Source organism: Balaenoptera physalus (genome assembly GCF_965194825.1).
Source record: "Balaenoptera physalus genome assembly, chromosome: 2".
Classification (NCBI taxonomy): Eukaryota; Metazoa; Chordata; class Mammalia; order Artiodactyla; family Balaenopteridae; genus Balaenoptera; species Balaenoptera physalus.
This window is the reverse complement of record NC_138883.1, coordinates 108,784,711-108,802,322: the sequence shown is the minus strand read 5'-3', so window position 1 is coordinate 108,802,322 and position 17,612 is coordinate 108,784,711. Positions and strand designations below refer to the sequence as shown.

At 40.3% G+C, this 17,612-nt stretch overlaps 1 protein-coding gene across 1 annotated transcript in view; it reads left to right on the top strand.

Moving 5' to 3' along the window:
* The first annotated feature begins 4,352 nt into the window (after positions 1-4,352).
* HERC1 (HECT and RLD domain containing E3 ubiquitin protein ligase family member 1) overlaps positions 4,353-17,612 on the top strand; it is a 214,066-nt gene continuing 200,806 nt past the window's right edge. Inside the window, exon 1 of the mRNA XM_082449135.1 lies at positions 4,353-7,753. The gene's annotated coding sequence lies outside the window, so the exon portion shown is untranslated. The remainder of the gene's footprint in view (positions 7,754-17,612) is intronic.

Genomic DNA, 17,612 nt, shown 5'->3' with positions numbered 1-17,612 from the left:
GTAGATCCCAAAAGTATATTGACTACTCTTTGTTGAATATTTCTCGAGAAACTGATGGTTTTGTTGGATTTTTGGTGACTGCTTCGACTGTCTGCAGTAACTCACGTTCACTGCCACACACAGGCAAACCTGTTCTTCATTCTCTCCGTGCTCTCAAAAGCTTTATTCCATATTTCATAACGGTGGGGTCCATTGTCATCCACTAAGACACGGTCCATTGTGACCTTGTTTGAGGGTTGGCAGAGCTCACCGAGGGAGGGTTTGGGAAGGAATGTTCTGCCAAGGGAGGATAAAGACCCTGTCACCTGGAACAGCTGGCACATTCCATGGGTTGGTCTGAAGTAAGGGGCAGTCATGTGTTTCAGGGATCTTTCATTTATTCATTCATTATGTATTTATTGATTTCCAGGCACTGCACATGACAGCCCCAGGCTCAGCTTTCAGGGAACTCACAGCTGGGGTGTGGGGTGGGATGAAGAGCTATGTGGTACAACCTGGGGAGCTCTCAGAGGCCTACTTGTCTCTGGTCTGACCCATCCCCCTCTTCATGGTTCTGAAATTTCTGTCATTCGATGTATTTCTTGATATTGGTGCGATACTCCCAGGAAGTCCAATTTAGAATGCAAATGTGTTAACTAGAGGGATGAGCTCACTTAAGGACACAATATCGATATGGTAAAGAGTAGGAGAAGACAACACAATACATTTTGAGAAGAGAGTCTTTGGGAAGAGCTTGCAGCCTGCAGTCTGGAGCCCAGGTGTTGTCAAAGGTAAGCGAGAGGGATGGCCATGGGAGAAAGGGTAGAGGAAAGAGAAGTTGAGAAGTGCCTATTATTTCACCAGTTTTCTCAGGTTTCGGTAGTACCCATGCCTTGAGTATCTCTCCCTGGTAAGGAAGTGGGACTTACTATTTTGTATTCTTGACTTTGAAGTCAGACAGAACAGTGTCTGAATTCGAGCCTTGCTACTTACTAGCTGGTGACCTGTACCAGGTCACTTCGAAACTCTCAGCCTCAGTTTTCTTATCTGTATAATGCAGAGAAAATATTCACCTTACTGGATGGCAGTGGAAGTAAAAGATATTAATGTATCTAAAGAGCTCAGCAGAGGGCCCAAGCACATTGGTTTTTCTCAGTGAATGTTATTTCCTTCCCTTGGTTGAATAATCCCAGTCGTTTGATAGCATTCAGGTCAAAGAGAAGAGCAACTTCAAATGGCCCTTTAAATCAGCTATACAGATGAAACTTTGGGGGTTAGTTTTATCCTTTTAAAAAGAAAGAAAGGGAAACTTAGCCCAATCTCATTCAGTTGGCATTCCGCAACCACATTTCTCAATATCCTACTTTCTAGTATTTTGTAGTATTTCTCTTCCTGGCCTATTTTAGTCCCTATTAAGTCAAGCCTAACTAACCCCCTCTATGTCAGAGACAAGGGGTCATAGAGTTCTTCCCTTCCATTTGTTTTTGTTTTCTCAAAGTATCAGCTTTTGGTGCCCAAGGCAATCAGGAAATGAGGGGAGTTTCCTTTTCTGGGAAACAGATAATTAAAAATAACGATGTATTGAGTGCTGGCTGTGCGCCAGGCAAATGGGCTCTGCATCTTACGTGGTTTCTTTAATCTTTACAATAATCCTGTGAGTGGGGATTACTATCTCAGATTTATAGAGCCCTGTAGGGTTGATTTGAAGATTAAATGAAACAGTGTTTGAAATGTGCTTAGAACATCTAGATTCAATAGATGTTAGCTGTCATTACACTATTATTTTTCAGTGAAGAAATTCAGGCTCAGTTGGGTTAAGATAGCCACCTAAAGTCACCCAGCTAGAAGGCTGAAGAAGGATTCTAGGTCTTGCTGTGCAATGTCAATGTGAGAGACCCGCTATGTTTTACATCTTGATTGAAATGACAAAACACTAATCACTTTGAACAATGACAAAAGTTTCAACCCTGTTTTAACCTGATAATCCAGTGAATGTTCACCATAATTTTGGGCCAAAACATTTCCTCCCCTTCCTGATCACCTGATCTGCCCCTGTACAGATGCCAACTTCAGTCCTTCCAACTCCCAGAGCACAGCCTTACAAGATTCAACTGCTTTTCCAGACCCATCTCCCACTTCTTCTCAAACCATCAGCAAATACAGTGGTGCACATTTATGGTGTGCCCTTGGGCCCCTGGGATTGTTCTAGGGATGAGCACTGATCCCAGCCTGGCCAATTAGCACTTTTTTCCCCCTTAATTTCAAGCTTGAATTAAGAGTGGTAGTCCCTTTCTAATGGTGGAAATAGTAAGATGTAAAACTTGGGGGTGCTGTATTTCCTAATATATAAAGAAAGCCAGTCTTGAAAGAAACTGAAGCCAATGCAACAAGGGAAGCAAAGACGAAGCAAGAGAATTCTGGTGGTGCTGAAGTTCCTGGTTCTACAAGTTCCTGAAGCCTCTGTTTACTGCCTCCACCACTTTACGTTGACTGGTCAACAATTTTTTGGATTCCTTAAGCTAATTCTTCTCCTTTACTTTGCCAGGCAAGTTCAGGTGGGAAGTTTCTGTCACTTGCAACCAGGAGTTCTGGATAACATAAACGCCACATGGCCACAACTAAACTGGACTGCCTGCTCATTCTGAGCACACTTTTGCTTATGTTGTTCTTTGTGCCTAGAATGTTCCCCATTCCCACATGTCCAAAAGTAACCACTCAGTCTTCAAGGCCCCGTTTCTCATGAACTTTCCCTGGTCCAACATGTTGCAATTCAACTATCCCTCTTCTAAGCTCCCCAGTCCTTTAAAAAGGGGAAAAAAGTTCTTTTCCATACAGAAAAGATTAGCATGGCCCCTGTGGAAGGATGACACGCACATTTGTGAAGTGTTCCAAATTTTTCGAATCTGTCTCAAGAGAATTATAATGTGTCTATGTTCTTTAGGCCCAGAGCCAATTAAATAAATTCTAACATTCCTTTAAAAAAAAAAAAAGGTCTTTTATGGTACTTAGAACTTTCTAACTTGTGTTACAATTATCTGTATATACACCTCCTCTACTAGTTTCCTTCCAGAACAAAGATTTGCCTTGTTCATCTTGTTCCCACTGTGCTACCACAGTATCTGGCATGGATAGCCCTATATACGTGTTAGTTCCTTTCTTCTTCCCTCCTCCTCACTGGAGGCACACTTTTCCCCCTACAGTTTCGTTTTCTTTCCTCAGCATCAATGTTCCATTCCTTGCTGAGTGAGAAAATGTTCATCTGTGTGTGCCTCAGGCAGTTGTGTTTTGATGAAACAACACTCACAAACTGTTGTAAAAATAAGCTAATTTACCTAAAAATGGTAATTGCATTGCAGCCTTAAGGAACTACGAGGGAAATGAATACTGGTGAGATAGTGGGTTGTCCTGGTATGTGCGATACTTCATTTAGAATATGGATTTCAAGTGCGAACTCTGTAAGGTTTGCATTCAGCCAGAACGGACTGCATTTCCAAAAGAACTATCTGTCAATCTTGTGGTCCTAGTTTTAGTATCCCTGCTTCATTTCAAACCTCTTTGGCAGATCAATTATTTGTTAGGGAGAAAAGAGGTACCAAGTGTGTTCTCATATGTAGATACCCTTAAAAATTCTAGGCAACTTTTGTGGCCTGGAGGTTGGTGTTTTGAGAATACATTATTACCAGAATATGTAACTTTTTCTATTTAGCTGTCAGCTCCCCTCTCAAATTCTACCACCTGGGTGAAGTTCTCTCTGTCTAGAAATCGTTTCTCTTTTCTGAGTTCTGAGAACATTTATTTTCTGCACCATCTTTTAGCTCATATCATACTGCTTTTTATTGCTGGCTGGTTTTGTTTGTTTTGTGCAAGTCTTTGTCTTCCAGAATAATTTTAATTGGTCCTTGGGTTTGGTCAGTTTCAAATTTTACCCTTACTCAGAGAAAACTGCAATAGTTACACTCTGTTTAAAGGATGATGTATTCCAGAGGACCTACTAAAATACCTACCATACATCTATAAATATCGTTACAATAAACATCTTGCCCTTCCTTTGTATCCTCCTTCTCTGGTGGAGCAGTAGGGTAAACACGTTTCAGAAGTTGGGTGCCTAACTTTACAATTTTGCTCATTCAACCAGCAAAAAATACAGGGCAATGGAATCCACATTGTTGGTTATTTAGCTATCTTTTCATGGACATTTATCCCCACCTTCAGTTTTCAGGACCCGAGAGGGCACGGACCTACTTTGTACAGCCTACAGTTCCAGCATGATGTCTTACACAGAGTAGGCACCAATGAATGTGAGAAATAATCGAATAATATATACACTCTCTTGGAGTTTCTTTGTGGGGAACATGATTAAGAATAAAGTGGTAATATCTATCTCAAAGTCTTTTTGTAAAAAAGTGGAGTATAAAGAAACACATAAAAATACGGTATTGTTTTCACATTTTGGAAAAGCTTCTTGGCCTCTGATAGGCAGTGTTACCTGTATCGGAAGGACTGGCTGAAGGGAACTCCTGGAGACCAAGTATGTGAGGGGGAATGCATTCTCTCTTTCTACGGTGTTTAAACAGAAGCTGTAAGAACAAAATGTTTCTAATTAAGATACCACTGATCTTTCCCTCCATTAGTTCCATCGTTCTTCAAAGCTAATGGGTATATACAATGACTTCACATCAAAGACTCTTTTCTAAGGGTTTAGGAGATGTGCGTTTTATTAGAACAAAGCAGAGCTCACAACCCACAACAGAGCAATTTGTTGAAGTTATTTTGGAGTTGATTTATGGATCACTCTTTAGGAAAGGGACTGGATCCTCATTATGTGTGTTATCCTTCTAAACCTCCTTCTCCAAGAAGGGTTTCAGCTGTCCTTCCTCTCACTCAATCCTTCCCGCATACACTTATCACTTGCAGTCTCCTCACACGGCATTATACTTACCTATTTTCTTCCCTTCCTCCTCCCATTACACCATAAGCTCCTTGAAGGCAGGTATTAAAGCTTGCTCAACTTAGTATATTCAGTGTCTTGCACAAGTGCCTGGTTTATGATAGGCATTCAACAAAGATCTGTTAAATGAATGGATGAATGAAAATAATGTGTCACATTTATAGAGAGTTTTAGGCTTGCAAGTACTTCCCTATGTTGACTCCCATGATACTCCGAGACAGGCAAGATACCCATAATTAGCCCTATTTATGGGTGTTAGAAAGGCTGTGTAACCTGAGGGCAAATAAGCTGCAATTTCAGGAGACACCAGGACTCCTGACTGTGGATTCCTGCTCTGGAGCCCTTTTCTGAATATTGAAAGCTGTTTGTTTCCTGAGCCAAGTGCCAAAGGCAAAACAAACTTACCCCCTGAATCCTTTTAACTTTCTCCCTGTTCTGCCTCCAACACTTCACTCCTCTGTTGGTTCCTTTCACCTGTGACTTAGCCCCACTTTTTATTTAGGAGCCACATATTCCCTATATGCAGATGAAAGATGAAAAAAATGTATTTTTCTGTTGATTTTCCACTTCCTCTGCCTGGGACCTCCTGGCTGAGCTGTAGGATTGTGGAATATGTGGTATCAGATGGGGATGATGTGTATGTGTGCGCGAAGATGTAGCTGACTGGTGTGGCCAGAGAGTGTAGCTCAGAGGACTATCAGGGCCAGAGCCTTCAATGATGAGGCCTTGGCCTTGAGTTCCCCTTATTCCCCCCCACACCGCCCTCCCCCATCTCAAACATTTTTCCCCAGGGGAAATCTGAATAAAATGAACTGGTAGAGTTTGGAGAAAGATGTTGATAATGAACTCCAGCAGATGGTGATTTAAATATTAAAGAGCGGTCAGGGAAGGGGTGAAGTGGTGAAGGTGAGGATGCAAAGTATTCAGGGCTTACTTGCTGACATTATTTGTATTTGGTAATTGTATGCAATTGGACTCAACAGTATTCATTCCTCCTTTCCACACCGCCCTGAGGGTGGAAGCTAAGGAGAGGGCAAAGGAGGGAATGTCTCAGTTGGCCTCTAAAATAAGCAGAGTTCTAGTAAAGTTTTAGAAATCCAAGAAAAATGGAATGTCATGGGATGCTTTGAGTGACACAGATGCCTACATCATCAACAAGTTAAAATGAGGACGGCAAGGGAGCTTGTTAACCTTGTCTCAGCTTCACACACAATAACCAGATGATAAAGCACTGGCAACAATGACATCACTTCACATATACCCACCCCCTCACATCTAGTTTACCAGAAATAGACACACATTTCACATGTAGAAACTTAAAAGTTACACATATAATAAGGCCTAGCATTTAATGAGTAATTCATATGTGTCAGGAGCTTTACATATATTTTACTCCTCACAGGAGCCCTGTGATAATAAGAACTAACATTATGAGTTGACAGATAAGGACCTGAGGTTCGGAGAGGTCAAGCAACTTGTCCAAAGTCACACACCTGTTAAGTGGGATTCCAGAATTCTCACCTATGTGACAGTGAAACAAATTATTTGACAGTGAGTCAAAAAACTCTTAGGCTAAACTGCCTCGCATATATCCAACTTATCTCCGCATATATCCATGGGGCAAGCACTCCCTCTTCTGCCTATATCACAATTTTTTACATTAGTGACACGTACATGGCCTGTATGCTGCATATTCCTCGTATGTCCCCAATTAGATTGTGAACTTCTGGAGGGAAGCGATCGGCTCCATGACCTCAGTCAGTTACACATAACTGCTGCTCGTTAGAAAATTTTCAACGAAGGATATCAGGATGGTGGCTATAAATGCGGAGTCTTGGAGTAAGAACAGGTACAGAAGGAAGACGGGGACAGGTGTATTCATTCGACAATTTAATGAGCACCTGGGCCGGTGTTAGGTGCTGGAGACACAGTGATGACTAGGCCAGTCAGGGTCCATCCACTCATGAGACTTCACTGTAGAGGTCGAGGTCAAGGTCAAGATCAAAGTCATAATTTACCTCTGCGTTCCTCAGCAGAAAAAACAGAGGAGTCGCAGGCCCCAGCATCTGCAGGGTTTTGGCAGTCCTGCTGCACAAATTCATGAATAATAAGCTAGAAGTAACTCAAGTGAACCGCTTTCATGTGATTGAACTTGACCGGCCAGAAGTCTTGGGCTGGCTGGTGTGGGAGATAAAGAGCGCAGAGCGCGTGGCGAGAGTCCGAGATAAAGGGGTGTGGCCGCCTAGCCTCGGCAGCCAGTTTTTCCACGCGTCGCTCCATCAGGCAGCAACAGGACGCGGGGCAGTAGGGTCTTCCACGCCCACCACGAGGAAAAGGGGGCGCGCTGGCTGGCCCCCGTACTCCTCACCGCCGTTTATGAAACGCCCCCCAATTGTGCCTCATGCGGAGTCCGGTCCTCGCGGACGCACCGAGCTGCCTGGACTCTGCGAGGGCTGAAAGGTGAGGGCTGCGCGGTAACTGGGTGTTCCTAGAATCTAGGCTTCCCACCCCCATCCATTATTAAATCCTAGTCTCTTTTCCCGTTCTCCTGCAGCCTGGCCCGAGCACTCCTCCCCCAGAGGCTCTTGCCTCCCGCGCTAGGCCTGGGGGGCGGGGCGAGGACTCCAGGCTGCGCGAGAGTTCCGCCCAAGTCCTGCGAGACTCGCCTGCCGCCGCTGCTGCCGCCGCCGCCTCCTACGTCTTTCCCTTTGACAAGTCGCCGCTGCTGCAGCAAAAATAAAGGACGCGGCCACCGCAGCCGCTGCCGAGCCGGGCTCGGGTCGCCGGAGCCGCGCCCCACCCCCGCCAGCTCTGGAGCCGCGTATGGTAACGCCTTCTCTTCTGTCCTCCTGGCCGCCTGTGCGGGCGCCCCGCTGGCCCGGCAAGGCCGGCCGGAGCCGTTCGGGGGCCGCCGCCGAAGGGGGCCGCCGGGGTCCCGGGTGGGAGGCAGGCAGAGGCCTGAGGAAGCCCTCCCGGCGCGGTGCGGCTCCCTGGCCCCTGAGGCCTCTCGCTGCCCGGGCGGCTACAGAGCCGCGTTAGAAGCCGAGCCGCTGGCCCGAGAGGGCGAAGGAACCCGCCCCTCTGGCGGGTTGCTGTACCAGTCCACGGGCCTCGGGGGTCGCGTCTCTGACTTCCCCACTCCTTTATCCGCTAACGAGAGTCCCGCCCCCGGCCGGGGCTCGGACCGGGGGGTGGGGTGGCGGCCCGACCCTATTTCGGGATCCGAGGAGAGCCGCGACCCGGGTGCCCCCCGTCACCCTCCACCTTTTGAGGGGTGGAGGTTGGGACGACGTGTCTTTCCCTTTTGCTCTTTTTGGGTGGGGGCAGTTCATGATCTGGTAGACCTTTCTTCAAGTCTTATGCCTCTATAAAATAACAATTTATAAAGCTTTTGCTGCTGGGAGGGGAGACGAGATGCATTGTGAAGTCTCTGGGGTGAGATGAGGATGATGATGACGGGAGCTGTCTCAGGGAACATAGTGAAACCTTTCCTGTGATGGGTGGCAGGTTCATGGGAGACACAGGAGGACCGGAGCTGGTATCATCTCTCCCAGGAGGTTATGTAAAAGACATGCGGTGTATCCTAGAGAGCTGTGAAACACAGGGACAGAATTTTGCTTTAACAATGATTTCTATAATGCAGTAGAAAATATGGATACTCAGAATAATAGGAATACCAAATCTGAACACACTGACCCATCCTCGTAATTCCATTTCCAGAGGTAGCATTTCATGGTTAACATTTTGGTGTATTTCCTAACAGACACTTAATTTTTTCAAATAGTTTTTGGCTCATCCTTGACTGGGACTTCTCCATTCTATACATGTTGGAAAAATGATTTGTTTTATTTGAGTCACTTCTTTGACTTGCTTGATTAAAACTGGTTACTTGTTCATTAGCACTGACTGTACTGTCATCACTATCTCTTTCATTGGGCCCTCTTCCAAAATGATTATTAGCTAAATGCTTTTAAAAAAAGAAAACATTAAAAATTATTATTTACTTGGATCTAGGACATATGTGTTTTTACAGTTCTGCCTGTGGTGGGTGCTGTAAAGGAGTAGTATTTGTGGAAAGCAAATAAACTTTGATTATTACGGTGGGAAGAAACCTGTTTACTTCAAGGCTTTATAAAATTGGCTCCCATTGGTTATTTTTAGACCCGAATCATTATGTGACATTGTTTGTTTCATAGTGCTTTTGTGATTGGGATGGGATGGACATGTGCCTTTGATTATGTAGATTTCTATAGTGTGTGTTTATACAAACAAAATTGAGTGTCCTTGGTACCTGTGTGCATATATGTGCATATATATGTATACACATGTGTATTAAGCACCTGTGCGCATTCGTAAATCTTGGAAGTGAGTTAAAATGTATTATTATATTATTTGAAGAAAGAAAGCATTAGGTAGGGCAAAGAATAGTCTTGCAATATTTCCCCCAAATCACATGACAGTTTTATATGGCAGAATGAGACATCTAGGGAGGTTGAAAATCTGGAGGCTTTTAAAAATAGGATAGATTGTCATCTGTCTGGGGTTGTCATTGGAATGGCCTATTAAGGCCTCTTGTAATTCTAAACTTTTATGAATTTTGCTTTCCCTAAGGTTCTTATCACTTTGCTTCTTAAATTTCTAGTCATGCTGTTTGCTCGTGACACTTACCCATTCATTTGCTGGTCATGTATTCCACTCCCAATGCAGGCATCGTGGTGGTTCATGGAGGAGAAAGCAAATGTAAACATGTCACTTAATCTGTTTATTAATATAAACATTTGAAAATCCTATTTGATAAAAGGAATTTCAGAAGACTTGTTGATTAGGCTGGGTTGGTTAGTAGAGGATGCAAATAATAAATACAGTACAATTCTAATGTCCCAAGCATTTTTTCCCAAAAAAGACTAAATTACTCAATATTTGAAATTGAAAAAAAAGACTGCATACATTGAACAGCTGATTTTTTAAAATTCAGATTTTCAGAACTTAAAATAACAATGATGATGACTTTGTAGTTTAGGGTGTGGAGAGAAGTTTGTATTAGGATAAAAGCAAATTGACTTGAGAAAAAACCTTGAATTTTGTGGTTGGACGACTATGTGATAAGTAACAAACACTATAATCTATTGACAGTTTTTTATGTACATAAAACTTTGGCGTAACAGACAAATGAAATATGTTATTTTGGGCACATACTACGGATTATCACGATATTGAAAACATAAAAAAAAATTGGTCGTTTTAAAAGAAGTTTGCAAAGCCAGTAAAGTTGCAACAGCAGCAAATTTTTTTTGACTAAAAAAGGCGGAAGGTATAAAAAACATAAAGTAGGTAATTTACTTTTTAGATGCCCGATCTGGTTTTTATGATTTCAGTTTGTTCTGCTGTCACTTACTAGACCCTCTAAATTAATGGGAATATTAAATTCCAGATGAGATCCCTGAGCAAGGGAATAAGACATTCGCATAAGATGATCGATTGATGGATTTTATTTATTTTTAACTTTATTTTGAAATAATGTTAGACTTACAGAAGCGTTGCAGAGATAGTACAGAGAGTTCCTATATACCCTTCACATAGCATCCTCTACTGTTGAAGACTTACATAACAATGATCAAACACAGGAAATTCGCATTGGTGAAATATTATCAACTAAACTACAGACTTTATATGAATGTCACCAGTTTTTCCCCAATGTATTTTTTTTTTTCTCCCAGGATCTAATCCAGGATCCCACATTGCATTTAGTTGTTATATCTTCCTAGTCTTGTCTACAATCTGTGACAGTTCCTCTGTTTTTCCTTGTTTTCATGACCTTGACACTTTTGATGAGTACTAGTTAGTTATTTTGTATAATATTTCTCATTTTGGGTTTGTCTGATGTTTTTCTCATGATTAGATTGAGGTTCTGTATGTTTGCAAGAAAACTACAAAAGGGATGTGTCCGCAGTGCATCATACTAGAGGTACATGGTGTTGATATGTCTTATTGTTAGTGATATTTTAACTTCGATTGCTTTATTAAGGTGAACTCTGCTGTATTCTCCACTATAAAGTTACCATTTTTCTTTTTGTAATTGATACCTATCTTAAGGGAGATACTTTGAGACTATGCAGATACACTGTTTCTCCTCAAACTTTCTCCCACTGATTTTAGCAACCATTGGTGGATCTTGTCTGCAGCAGTTATTACTGTGGTATTTGCCTACTGGTGATTTTGTTATTTCCCTCGTTCCTTTTACATTTATTATTGGAATTCTTCTGTAACAAAGAGGTGTCCCTTCCTCATTTTTTTGTTAAATTATTTATTTTTATTAGTATGACTTCATGGATATTTATTTTATTCTGCAGATTCTACTTCAATAGTATCATTATCTTATTGCTCAGATTCTTCCAGTTTTGGCCATTAGGAGCTCTTTCCGGTTGTCCTCCACCCTTTTTTGAGCAGTTCCTTATATTCTGGCACCACAGGCTATTTTCCATGCTGATCTTGTATTTTTCCTTGTACCTGTCCTAAAATCAACTACTTATCTAAGGAGATCTAGTTCCTTTTATTGGAGAACAGAATTTAAATCAAGATCTGAATGCTAGGTATGCTCACTGGGGTGTCATTGCTCCTAGGCCCTCAGAGGACAGAGCTAGGAAATATATGTATATATACTAACCTGCTCACACATGCAAGCAGACACACACACACACACACACACGCACACACACTTATTTCTGTATTTGTCTTTCTCTATATTTTAAAAACCATATTTGAGTTCATATTAATATCTTGTATTCCAGTCCAACACCACAAGGTTCATTCCAACCTTTTTTTAAAATTTATTTATTTAATTAATTTCTATTGGCGTATAGTTGCTTTACAATGTTGTGTGTTGTGTAGTTTCTGCTGTACCAACCGTTTCTTATTTGTGACTTTTTTTTCTGACAGTGAGAAACCTGCCTCTCCTTATCTATAATACTGTATACTAATTTATTTGTTCAATTTTAGAATGCACATCAAGTAGTGACCTGTTGCTAACCCTTATGAGAAACATATTTACCAATGAGTGCAGTATTTGTATACATGTTTTTTTTCTTGTCTTTAGCCTTACAGTATCTAGTCAACATACTGTTTTTCAAAGTTACTTAGGTTAACTCTTTTGTTCCTCACTTCCTTTAGTGTGGTTATATTATTCATCTGTAATGCAGTTAGGTCTCATTCTTTGTATCCTATTTTGGGTTCCTCCAATTCTGGTTGATTTTATTTATTTTGGTATATGAAACATTACTGCTACTAAACATTACATTAAAAAAAATATACTCAGATAATTGTCACTCCTTATTCCTACTGCCCTATTCCCATTCCCTCCCCTCCCCCTTTTCCCCACCTGTTTTCCATGCCCTTAGGTAACCGGCTTCTTTAGTTTCTGGTTTATCCTTCCATTATCTCTTTTACAGGGATGAACAGATTGTGGTTTTTTTTGTATTCCTTTTTTTCTTGCATACAGTTTTTTAAATTGAGGTACAATTCACAAAACACAAAGCTTACCCTTTTGAAGTGTACAAATCATTGTTTTTTAGTCTATTCATAAGGTTGTGCAACCATCACCACTACCTAATTTTAGAACATTTTCATTATCTGGAAATGAAACCCTGTATGCATTAGTAGTACTGAGTATACTTAGTACTAAGTATAGGAAGTATTCACTTCCTGTTCCCCCTTCTCCAGCCACTAGTAACCATACTTTCTGTTTGTATGAATTTGTCTATTCTGGACATTTCGTGTAAATGGAATCATATGATATGTGAACTATTGTGCCTGGCTTCTTTCACTTAATGTAATCTTTTCTAGGTTCATCTATGTTATAGCATGTGTCAGTACTTCATTCTTATTATGGCTGAATGATATTCCATTGTATGAATATACCACACTTTGTTCATCCATGTATCAGTTGATGGACATTTGGTTTTTGTTTTTCTTCTTTTCTTTTTTTTTTTTTTGGCTATTATGAACATTCAGGTACAAGTTTTTATGTGGACGTATGTTTTCAATTCCCTTGGGTATATACCTAGGAGTGGAATTACTGGGTCATATGATAACTTTTTGAGGAACTGCCAAACTGGTTTTCCCATTCCCTTCTTTCTTATATGAAGAGTGGCATGTTATAGATACTTTTTTGCACCTTTTTTTCAACTTAATAGTGTGTCCTGGAAATCACCCCAACAGTTCATTCTTTTGAAGAGATAGTCTTTTGATATTCTCCGTTTTTTTTTTTTTTTTAATTTTTAAATTTTTGATTTATTTATTTTTTGGCAGCACCATGTGGCTTATGGGATTTTAGTTCCCTGACCAGGGATCTAATCCGGGGTCCCAGCAGTTAGAGTGCTGAGTCCTAACCACTGGATCACCAGGGAATTCCCAGATATTCTCCATTCTTTTTTACAGCTGTATAGTACTCTACTGTGTAGATGTATCCTAAGTTATTCAGTCATTCTTCTATATGTGAGCACTTAGGTTGTTTCCTGTATTTTGCAGTTATAAACAATTTTGCAGTAAGTGACCTGTGAATATATATTTTTGTAGTGTAAGAGATGTATCTTCAGGGTAGATTCCTGTAAGTGAGATTGCTGGGTCAAAAGTTCTGTGCATATGTAGTTTTGTTAGGTATTGCCAAATTTTCCTCCAGAAGTGTTGTACTAATTTGCGTTCCCACCAGTAATATATGAGAGCACCTGTTTTCACCACAGCCTTACCAACAGAATGTGTTGTTGTGCTTTTTAATATTTTTTTTTTTTTGCCAGAGATGACTGATTTTAAAAAATGCCCTGCAGTCATTTCAGTGACCGGATCCCATCGTGGAAGGGCACTTAATGCCTGCCGTTGGCAGGTTCTTTTTTTTTTTTTTTTTTTGGCTGCGTTGGGTCTTCATTGCTGCGTGCGGGCTTTCTCTAGTTGCGGCGAGCGGGGGCTACTCTTCGTTGTGGAGCACGGGCTCTAGGCATGCGGGCTTCAGTAGTTGTGGCTCTAGAGCACAGGCTTAGTAGTTGTGGCTCACGGGCTTAGTTGCTTCGCGGCATGTGGGATCTTCCTGGACCAGGGCTCGAACCTGTGTCCTCTGCATTGGCAGGCGGATTCTTAACCACTGCGCCACCAGGGAAGTCCTGTTGGCAGGTTCTTATAGCTTGAAAATGAAATATATTGTCCACTAATAACATGTAGGTTATTTTGTGCAGGGGAAATTGACTAGAAGGCAATTTCCGATCTACCCAGGATTGCTCATTTGAAACTTTTTGCATTTAATGGAGTTACTGCATTGATTCATAATACCCGTGCTCTGAAATACTTGTGGAGTTTAACAAAGGATAACTGAAATTGTAAGGAGAATATTTTTTCCTGTAGAGTATGTATGAGGTAGTAATTATTGGTTCACATTGTATGCTAGTTATTTTGAACAGGACATACAGTACGTATTGGCACTATGGTATGGTAGTTATTTGAACAGTAATGGCTTTATCTGGAATCTGTTTTATTTCCATAAGAAAGAAGGCCAATCTTAAGGAAGAAGAAATCGAGAGTTTAAAGTTCTGGATTAGGATAATCCTATCAGATTTTAGTGGTGCCAAGAAACTAAGACAGCATGAAAAACATCTGCATCTTACAAGGTAACAAATTCTGCTCAGGGGGACTGGAAATTTAGGTTCTTTCACCAAAAAAGACATTGTTCCAGGTGCTTGGAACACATGAATGAAAAAACAAGTATTCTTGCACCAGAGGAGCTTACATTCTAGTGCTTTTCTGATGAATTGATGTTTTCAGGAAGACAGATGATGAGTGCTGATTGTGAGTAGAATCAGTAGAGGTTTGGTGTATTCTTACAATCACCTTTGGTGGTATAAAAACCTCAAATAAGACTTTATTTTACTGGTTACAAAGCCATGAAAAGGTTTCCACAGGATGGTAACTTATGTTGTTCACCAATCTTTTTTTCTCTCATTTTAAGTGATTCCTACCACTAGTAGTAGTAGTAGTAGTAGTAGTAGTAGTAGTAGTAGTAGTAATAGTAGTAGTAGTAGTAGTAGTAGAAGAATAATAGTTACAATAGAATAATAGTATAGTATAGTTCTTTTCTCATCTGGGGTTCCATGAGAGAACTAAACCCTAATGTTCTAGGACATTTGAGCATTAATTGTATGTGAAGAATTAACTTCTCTCCAGTGCACCTAGAATGGCACTAATTATCTACTGTCCTTGGGAGAGTTGAGAAAAGATTCACTGCAATATTCATTTCCAGTTCTATGGTTCAGATGATGAACCCGGTTGAGAAAGGTCATAGTCATTATAGTTAATTAGATATTTTGTTTGTGTGTTTTTCTAACTTATTACCACTTATTAGTAGAGTGATGTTGGATAAGTTTTTATCTCTTAGCCTATTTTCTGATCTATAAAATGGGAATGATGATAGTTACTACCTCATAGGGCTCATGTAAAGATTAAACAAAAAAGTTTTTCCCATCTACATTTATCCATTTCTGTGGCTTTAAGAACTATCTAAATGTTGGTTGACTTCCACATTTATATCTTCAGCCCTGACCCCTTTCCTGAGGTACAGTGTCATAGTTCGTCTGCTTATTCCACATCTCATTTGGCTAAAAGGCTTCTCAAACTAAGTTTGCACAACACGGAAGTTGTGATTCCTGTCCTCACCATTTCCTTCCAGTGTGCCCTTAGTAAATGGCAGGACCATTTACCTAGTCACTCAGGCCAAAAGCCTAAGTGTCACGTGTGATTCTTTTCTTTTCTTTTCTTTATACCCTATAATCAGCCCATCAGCAAATCTTCTTGGTTCTATCTTTTGAATATATTTCTAATCTGATCAGATATCATCATCTCTACCTTATTACTCTGGTCTAAACCACCATCATGTCCTGGTTAGATAATTACAAGAGTCTCTTAACTGTTTTCCCTGTTTTCTCACTTGACCTCCTACAGTCTGTTCTGCGTTTCACAGCTAGAATGATCTTTTTAACTGTTCATCAGATAAGCCACTCCTCTATTTAATACTTTATAATGACTTCCTTTTATAATTAAAATAACAGCCAGATTCCTGGCCATGGCCTGTGAAGTCCTCCATGATGTAGTCCCTGTCTCCTTCTCTCTTTTCACTCCACTTCTGCTACACTGAACTTCGCTATGTTCTTTGATCATGCCAGGTGCATTCCCAGAGCTTAATACTTGTTCTTGCTCTGTTCCTCCCTCAGGTCTTTGTACTGCTTGCTCCCTCACGTCATTCAAGTGTCTGCTTAAAAAGGGGTTCAGAGAGTCTACCTCTTTAGAAATCTCCAATGAGCACACTATACAAACTAGTGATCACCTTGACCCTAATTTCTCCTTGTCTCTCTTGCTTTATTTTTTTATAGTACGCTTTCTGAAATTTAATGATTTATTTGTCTACTCGTTTATTACTTGTCTTCCTCACTGGAATGTAAACTCTGTGAGAGCAGGAACTTTATAACCTGTTCATTCCAGTGCCTAGAAAAGTCCCTGACACATAGTAAGCCAGAGATGCAGCTCTTGGTAGTTGTCTGTGGAGTGAAATTATCTCTAAATTAGATTAAGTGATTCTGCCTTTTTAAGATTTTAAGCCAAAGAAGAACTATTAAATCAGTTAAGCAATGCTGTGAATTTTTTGAATTAGATACTCATATGTGAAATGTTAAGATTTAGAATTTATAACATTATCAGGAGCATATAATTGTTCAAATATGTGCTAAGTAATATTTAAAAAATAAGCTTGCAGTGTAGCTCTTGTGTTTGTTGCAGTGTTTAACATACTTTGGTTGTCCTCTAATTATAATGTTATTGATGTTAATGTAATAATAATATCTCCTCTTGCTCTGGCAAGCTGTTTTTCCTCACTCTAAACTCTTGATTTAAAGTCTCTGTTGATATTGATTTTTTTGTGGGGGATACGTTATTATCCAAGCTTTTTTTTTTTTAAACTTAATATAGTAGCATTTATAGAAGCCCTTTTAAATTTTGCCATTTTAGAAGACCTTTCCTGTTAGTCACTATACAAAACTGTTCATGGGAAGTTTTATGTGATACAATTCAAATAAGCAGCTTTGCTAACTGATAGTATTAGAAATCTAGGATAACCTAGGGATATTATATTATCTATGTGTTAATATAATTTAAAAGCATGTGGGGCCAGTATCTTTTATATAACGTATCATTGAACTTTCTTATACAACTGAACATCCAGTGATGTATTTGATACATTGAAATTTTATCAGTAATATGGTCATAGTTTGACTTCTTAAACTTGCTCATTCTTTTGAAAAGAAGGAATGACGACAAATGATGGAGAGATTTATGTAATTTAGTGAAGGTGGTGTGGTGGAGTAGCCAGATGCACAAATAAAGTAATAATACTGGGTAACACTTACTGAGCATTTATTGTGCACCAGGCACTATTCTAAGAACTTTATTGTATAAATAATATTAAATCTGGTTGAACTGTTTATTATTTAAGCCATGTTTATTTTGTAGATAGGAAATTGAAGCACAGAAAGGTTAAGTAACTTGCCCAGGATCACATAGCTAGTAAGTGGTGGAGCCTGGATTAGAATTCAGAAACAAAGGCAGGTGTTGGTGGAAACTGTGGGAGGCAGAGGATGGAAACGGCCAGCCTCAGTGT